Here is an 8,735-nt window from a genome sequence, read left to right as displayed (position 1 = left end):
AAATTTCCGGTTGTTTTCTCTAGAGAATTGTGCCCTATGAGGGAGTTAGTGATAGAATTTACTGATGGAATTTTGGACACTCAGCAGTGACAGAGCCAGACAACAGTTGGTAACAGGTAGATCCTGCTGCTCATTGAGTCTATACAGAGCATTTTCTCTGACATAGTGCACAGTGACCATAAAAGTGGATGAAAAAAAATGACCGATATCACATTCTGATCCAAAGCAGCTCTCCTTTCTACAACTTTTGCAAGAATTGATTTTTTTAAGAGGCAAGCAGCTGAATATTATTCCATACCAATGATCTGTGCCACATGACCCAGCAATACAACTGATTGCATATACAAAGTATCTATTTCTCTATTTTTTTCCACTGTCCATCCAGTTCAATTAGTTTATCTAATAATAGAGTGTCTAAATTACTGCAGTATTTCAGACACCATTGCCTTATAAAAGAAATCACCCCCAAACTTAGTGGTTTAAAACATCAACATTTATTACTATTTCAGATGGTTCCAGTGGGTTTGGAATTTGATCAGTTCATTTGGGTACTTCAGGCTCAGCATGTCTGATGAGGCTGAAGTTAGAAATTTGTTAAGGTCTGAGTTCTCATCATGGAACAGTGGAAATGAGTCCAATTCATAAGGATGTGGGTTAGATCCCTGGCCTTGCTCAGGTGTTTCTGTAAGCTGTGGTGTAGGTCTCAGATGTGGCTCAAATCCCAAGTTGCTGTGGCTGTAGCATGGATCATCAGCTGCAGCTCCAATTGACCCCTAGTGTGGGAACTTCCGTAGGCTGCAGGTGTGGCCCAAATAAATAAATAAATAAATTGGGTGAGGCTGAAGTAATCTAAAAAATTATTTATTCATACACCAGATGTATAGGCTGGAAAGCTTTGAATAGTGGAGACTGAAAAAGCTGTTGCTTCTTAATATAAGGGTGGGGGCACTAATAGAATAGAGCTACCATTTCCATGTTTGCTTAGAGGAAAGGCCATGTGAGGGCAAAGTGAGAAGGCAGCCATCTACAAGCAGGGAAGACAGGACCCACTAGAGGCCAACCCTGTTATCGCCACCTTGATCTTGGAGGTCCAGCCTCCAGAAATGTGAGAAAATAAATGTCTGTTGCTTAAGTTTCCCAGTCAGTAGTATTTTGTTGTGGAAACCCTAGTTAATAATCTGACAATGATGATGACAATGATGATGGTGATGATGAAATGTAATCTGAGTTGGTGACAACAGAAGGATGAATGACTCACCAGATGTGATTCAGAACAATCATGGCTCTTCATCCAGTCATCAAAGGTGGATCATTTCCATATCCATAGATTTTGAAATAAATAACAGATATTTTTGAATAAGAAATCTGGAATATCACCCAAAATAAGTGATGTAGTATTTCAACCTACCCTTCCTCTGAGAAATCTCAGAGCATTTACCAAAGGAACTGTGCTCTGTGCAAATGCAAATACTCAAATCATTCAGGAGATTCCATGAAGTATGTTCTAAGTTAACACTCACTCATAGGTGGCAGAATCCTCACTGGTTGTTGACCTGAAACAAAAAGAATGCTGGATATTTTTTTTTTTTTTGCACAAAGATGCGTGTATTTGGCATCAGCAAGAATTTCAATTTGAGGCCTGAAACCATGACCAACTATATGCAATCTCCATCAAGGCAAGAAAAGGAGAATGGTTTACAAAGGATAAAAGAGAGTTTGGAGAGTTAAGTAAATAAATAAAAGAGCCCATGGCTCTTCACTGGCTGAACAACTTGCAAGGAAAGAAGTGTTTCTTATTCCTACTGGGCTCTGGTATGTTACAGGGCATAAAAGTTCTTCCTTCTGGTCTCCCAATTCCACTTAACTGAGTTTATGTTAATTAATTTTTTAATAAAGGGAGAGAACATTGATACAGCACTCTCATAGTGGACCAGTTCTTCACATCTAGTAGACTATGTGTTTTCTTCAGAGGGCATCAATTTCCATCTTGGGTCCCAGATGCTTGAGTAAATTTATTGTTGTAAAGGACTGAGTAGAAACATTTGGAACAAACCTCCTTTTCCAAAATAGGAAAAAGCAGCACCATATACTTGTGCTACCAAAGAGTAAGTCCTGTCATATCCCCGCACAATTTACTCTTATGATTTAGGAATAAAATGGAGAGACAGGCTAAATCCATGTGGAAACTGGAAGCTTAAAATCCTGTATCATTCATCTTTTCTTTGTGTGATTTTTCTTTATATGAGAAAAAGCTGGAACACAGAGTCAAAGGATGTGTTTGATTACCACCTTTTAACATCTTTTCCCTATGGGGCAGGTCTCACTTGGAAAATGAGACTCACAAAAGTAATTCTATAGATGAATTGGGTGAAGAAAACAATGGCTTTTGCTGGAATTACTCTGTAACAAGTGAGTACACCAGCAATTCCAGGTAGGGGAAAATAAAAGAGGTTGGGATTTAGGAAATAGTTAACTTTATTCTGTCAGCATCAGAATGTGCAGTTATGGAAATGTTCCTTTCCTTTCCTGTGTCTCAGTTTCTTTTGACGCAAAATAAAGGGAATGAAATCCTCTCATAACCCACTCAATTCCCAATGCCAAAAATTTTATTGCTATTTGTAGATCATATACTGAGCTCCATGTAGGTGAATTCTCAGAAAGTTCATTTATAATATGTTATAAAATAAAGGATTGATATCCTTCTTGTGGTGAATTGTGGCCAGCACTTTGCAGAGATTTCTGATTTTGAAGAACTTTTAAATTAGGAGGCTAAGAGCTTGGAACTGAAACAGCCTTTACTTCCACAACTTACTGGTTACAGCATCCTGGACAAGTGAAATAAATTATTCTAAGCCTCAGCTTTCATCTCTATGTATTGGAAATAATGTATTCATGTCATAAAATTATGTTGAGATGAAATTTGAAAAGGATTGCAAATAATAAGAGATCAGTGCATGATATTTCTTTGTACTAGCAAATTTAGGGCAGATTAGAAATGGACGGGTGAGTAATAAGTAATTAACTGAACTAACAAAGTAAAGAAAATAACCATCTTATTCCAAATTCTCCTGAGAGAAGGGATAGGGAATTCTCAGAAGGAAAAGTTCACATCTTTCAAATTTCCAAGTGTTTGTGTTTGTGTGTGTGTGGTTTTTTTTTTTTTTTTTTTTTTTTTTAGGGCTGCACTAGTGGCATATGGAAATTCCCAGGCTTAGGTTCCAATTGGAGATATAGATGCCAGCCTACACCACAACCACAGCAACACAGGATCCAAGCTTCATCTGGGACCTACACCACAGCTCATGGGAACACCATATCCTTGACCCACTGATCAAGGCCAGGGATTGAAACTGCATCTTCATGTTACTAGTCAGATTCCTTTCTGCTCTGTCACAATGGGAACTCCCCCAAGTGTTGGAAGATAGGGGAGAGAGAGATCTCGGTAATCCAGGAGGCCCATCCAGAAAAATGTAGCCTCAGTTAAAGGCACTCACAGACAAACCACAACAGAGAACCAGGACAATAAACACCATGGCGATCCTTTTTCTTTCCTCCTCACCTTCCCTCTGATATTCAGCTAGTATATTTGGCCAGAAAGTAAGAGACCTTGTTGAAGAAGATCAACAAAGACAGCTGCTCAGTGTCTTGCGCAAAAAGTGAGAGATCTCAGTGGGTGAGAGGAGTATGTCTAATTAACATTCCAATGATGTATTCAATTTTCTGAAGTAAGAGAGTAAATGTACTTTTTGAAGATAGCAAGAAAAACAGAAAATGCAGGGGAAATGAGAGTCTTCCAATTGATTTGTTCGCTAAATTTCATTGAACACTCACATGCATCAGACACTGAAACAAATGCTGGCTATAAAGTAGTGAAGAAGATACAGACCTATGTCTCTTAGATGTATTAAAGTGGGTTTTAGATGGAGGAGGGGGGTGAATGCTTCTGTGTATCAACAGTGCGCTGAAGCAGAGCCAAAAGTTGTATGATTTTTTTTTAAATATTTGTGGAAGAGTTTTCAATATTTCTTATTGTCTAAGTAGCACCCAGGTTTATTACATGATGAGTTCCCATGCCTGGTTTCCCTCCCCAAAGGCACCAGAAGGTGCTGAAGAAGGATTTGAGCATTTCTTGTAAGTTGCAAAATCAGACAGCTTCAAAATTCACTCTTTTTATGAAATAGAAAAAAAAGGTTGCCTACTTCTTCTCTTCTTGTACACAGTGGATGAAAATAGCTTCTATGATTAACATGCTTTAGATTTAACCATAAAACTTAAATATGTACTACACATCACCTTGCTTTTGAAAACACTGTCTTTACAGGTTAATTCCCCACTTCTGAAGTCATCATAGGCATTGAAATGAAAGAAGACAGGATGAATGTGACTGAATTCATTCTAATAGGACTCAGGGCTCTCAGTTGCAGAAAACTCTAATTAGTTATATTGTCACTGTTATGGGCAACCTGCTTACTGGGGTTACTGTCATCGGCACCCAGACTTTGGACTTTGTGGTGTATTTCCTCTTGGCCTTTTGTCTGTGATAGATGCCTGTGATTCCTCTTCCATGATCCAAAAGAAGCTAGTTGATTGGTTCTATTATTCAAAAGCTGTCTCCTTCAGTGAAACTTTTCTTTTTACCTAGCTGTATACTATGCCTGAGTATAAAATCACTTTGTTCTCAGAAAGCTTTATCACCTACTAGTTCTAGGATAATGTGGAATATGATATAGAAAGAATATACTTGCCAGCATGCTATTGGCACATAACTGATATACTTATCCAAATGTTATGAGAATTCTTATTTTGTAGGAACAAGTTCTCAGGGATTATAAAAATTAATTATAGGCATTCCCATGATGACTCAGTAGTAATGAACCCAACTAGTATCCTGGCCCAGAATTTAGTGACCTGGCTTCTTTTTTCCCTTTGGCAAATTTGCATTCCCTGTCTTATATTCCTTTGTTATAAATTATGAATGTAATTACCCATTTTTCTCTTCTATTTGGATATTGTATGATTAAAATTAAATGACTGAAATTAATGCATTTTATAATCTCTAAGCATAATTGAAGAATAGAACTATTTTCATCATTATCATGTTAAGAACACAATTGGCACAATGAAGAACTACTTTAGACAAGTACTATAGAGGGGCAGAGCAAGATGGTGGAGGAGTGAAAGGTGCACTCACCCTCTCCCACAAACACATCAAAAAAAAAAAAAAAACCAAAAACCACACATCTATATGTAAACTGCTTGCACGGACTTCAGCTGAATGCTGGCAGAAGAGCTTAAACCTCCAAAAAGAGCAAGAAACTCTTGACATAACTGGGAGAAGAAAAGAAAAAAAAAGAAAGAAGGAATCAGGATGGCATTAGCATTCCAGAGAGGCAGCCTTGAAGGAGAAAAGGAAACCACACCCTGGGAAGCTACCTCACTGATGGAAAGATCGGCCAAGCCAGAGGGACCTCAAAGTCACCAAGAAAAGTTCAGCAGCAGGACTGAGAATAGCAACACAGAGCAAAAGCCACACAGATCATCTGAACCACCAGCCCAGACACTACAGTCTGATATGCTCATGGTGGGGGCTGGATGTTAAGCCTTAGACTCCAGAGGTCAGTCCCCAGGAGAGGACTGGGGTTGGTGGTGTGGGGACAGCCTGAGGGGCTAAGGAGCAGTGCACCAAGGGCAGGAGAGCAGTTCAGCACAGGCTTGGGAGTGGGAAGCCACAGTAGAGGGAACTGGGGAGAAGGTCAGGACATGTAGGAGAGGCAAGGCACCATTGTTGGGGAGGCAGAGAGGAAGAGGACCAGACCCCCATAGGAAATTCCTTGAGCCAGAGCCTGTGTGTGTGCCTGTGGGCTCACAGAGGGTGGGGCAGTTCTGGCACAGGCTACAGGGGTCGAGGAGCTGCTTGCTAGTCTGCAGCAGACCAGACAGCTCTGGCTCAAGCCACCCATGGCACAAAGCCACTTGCTACTTGTGGCACACCAGATGGCTCTGGTGTAGGAAGCCTGCATGTTGGGGCCACTTGCTAGTCTGTGGCCTACTGGGCACCTCTGGCACAGGCAGCCTTCAGCGTGAAGCCCTTCACTAGTCTTCAGGAGACCAGACAGCTCTGGCTCAGACTGTGCATGGCAAGAAGCCTCTTGCTCCTATATGAGGGATTGGGCATTTGTTCAAGCTACTGGTGGCCAGGCACCTCTACTGTGGGTTAAGGGCATCAGGGGGCAAAGTGTGACACAGTGCCCACCAAGCACCCTACACTGTTCCTCTCACTCCCCTGGGAATACATCTGCCCTGCAGCTGCCACTGTCAATCACTCTGAGTGGAACCCAGACACTTGGTCACTGTCCCTTCCCTAGACCATACAACTAGGAGCAGTGGGTGCAGCACCTCCTGTGTGGTCTAAGTGGAACAGGGGGCTCCTTGCATGGCCTGCAGGAGGTGGGGGCAAACCACCACAGTTATCCCTGACTCTAGAGGTGGGTGTGGCCCACTGCCATTGAGGATACCTGAATAAAAATCACTTGCAGCCCCAACCACCTCAGAGGGCACCACAGAGAAGGACATTACGATGGAACACCACTTGTTATTGCTCTCGCTCCCCTGGAAGCAAACCCGCCTTGGTGCTGCCACTGCCAAAGGCTCTTGGCAGTGCCCAGATGCTTGATCACTCTACCTTCCCAGCAATATGCAACTAATAGCAGATTGTGCAGCACCTCCTGTGGGGGCTAAGCAGGATGAGGTGCTCCTTGCATGGTCTATAGGAGGTAGGGGCAAACCACCACAGTTATCTCTGGCTCCAGAGGTGGGAGTGGCCTGGCACCACTAGGGGTCTGAGAACAGGCACCACTTGCAGCCCCAATCACATCAAAGGCACCCAGAGGAGGGCACTGTGACCAAACACCATCTGTTGGTGCTCTCACACCCCTGGGAACACACTGGCCCTGCTGCTGCCACTGTTGAATGCTCCAAGAAGTACCCATATGCCTGATCTCTGTCACTTCCCAGGATCCTGCAACTAGGAACCAGTCTGTGCAGCACCTCCTATGTGGGCTGAGTTGGGTTGCTTCTTGCATGGTCTACAGGTGGTGGGGGCAAACCACCACAGTTATCACTGATTCTAGAGACTGTCATGGCCCACTCCAACTAGGAGTCCCTAAATAAGCACCACCTGTGGTTCCAATCACCTCAGAGGAGGGCACTGCAATTCAACACTAGCTGTTGTGGCTCTCACTCCCCTGGGAACTCATGCACCTGCTGCTGCGACTGCCAAATGCTCTGGTCACCTTGTAGATCAGCCTAGAGCTCATTATCACTTCCCAGGGCCCTGCAACTAGGAGTAGCCAGTGCCACCTTCCTGCAGGTCCTTGCTGCTGATGAGAGACCAGCAACCAGGCACAGACTACTGGCCCTACCCATTGCCTCCTCCTCCCTGAAAACACACTGAGCATCCTGGGGAGAGCAGCCTGCTCACACTGAAGAGAGAGACAGCAAATAATCAAACTCCTACACCAAAAATAAATAGTAACCCCCCCAAATACAAAGGGGTGCACTTGCAGAAAAGTAGCCTTATGAGACTACAGTTTGGCATCCCCAAACTCACAGAAAAAGAAAAACACAAGGAAGATGAAGAAGCTCAGTAACCACTGCCCTTAGAGAGGAACTAAAAAATATAAGGATCCAAGAATAGCTAGAAAATTCATTTGCAGAGATGGAAACTGAGCTAAAGGCAATAAAAAGAAGACTGAATAATGCAGAGGAATGAATTGGAAACTTGGAAGATAGAATAATGGAAACCACCCAATCAGGACAGCACACAGAAAACCAAATGATTAAATATGAGAGCCATATAAGAGATCTGTCAGATAATATAAAGCAGGACAATCTATGTATAATAGGAATTCCAGAAGGAGAAGAAAAAGAAAAGGGGATTGAAAATATATTTGAAGAAATTATGTCTGAAAACTTTCCAAATCTAAAGGAAAATGATATCAAGATACAGCAAGCACAGAGGGCCCCAAACAAGTTGAACCCAAACAGGCCCACACCAAGACATACTATAATAAAAATGTCAACAGTTAAAGAGAGGATTCTAAAGGCAGCAAGAGAAAAGCAAAGCATTAATTATAAGGGAACCCCCATAAGGCTATCAGCTGATTTCTCTAGAGAATCACTACAACCCAGAAGGGAGTGGCAAGATATATTTAAAGTGCTGAAAGGGAAAAATTTGCAACCTAGAACACTCTACCCAACAAGAATATCATTTAAAATAGAAGGGGAAATAAAGAATTTCTCCAACAAACAAAAGCTAAAAGAGTACAGCAATACTAAACCTTTCTAAAAGAAATTCTGATAGGGCTTCTCTAAATAAAAACAAAAAAAGTAAGAAATAGAATGGAGGAAACCACAAGTGGAATGCAATCACTTAAATAAGCCAGGATACAGATCTAAATATGAAGATGGTCAATAAATAGGTAAATAAATAAAAAAGACATGAAAATTTTACAATGGGGGAGGGAAAATAAGAAAATAAAATTCTTTTTTATTTTTATTAAAAAAATTTTTTTTTGTCTTTTTGCCTTTTCTAGGGCCACTCCCATGTCATATGGAGGTTCCCAGGCTAGGGGTCTAATCGGAGCTGTACCCACCAGCCTACACCAGAGCCACAGCAATGCCAGATGCAAGCCTTGTCTGCAGCCTACACCACAGCCAGATCCTTAACCCACTGA

General features: G+C 41.9%; 1 pseudogene across 1 annotated transcript in view; it reads right to left on the bottom strand.

The window, feature by feature from the left end:
* LOC146399379 (protein FAM240B-like) overlaps window positions 1-8,735 on the bottom strand; it is a 134,704-nt pseudogene that overhangs the window by 96,452 nt on the left and 29,517 nt on the right. The gene's annotated exons all lie outside the window — the stretch shown is intronic.

The sequence above is a fragment of the Sus scrofa genome, chromosome 10 (assembly GCF_054392235.1).
Source record: "Sus scrofa isolate SSC_HxYL_T2T_F1_AM1 chromosome 10, Sscrofa_HxYL_maternal_Yorkshire_Landrace_v2.0, whole genome shotgun sequence".
NCBI lineage: Eukaryota > Metazoa > Chordata > Mammalia > Artiodactyla > Suidae > Sus > Sus scrofa.
This window is presented reverse-complemented; position numbering and strand designations above follow the sequence as displayed.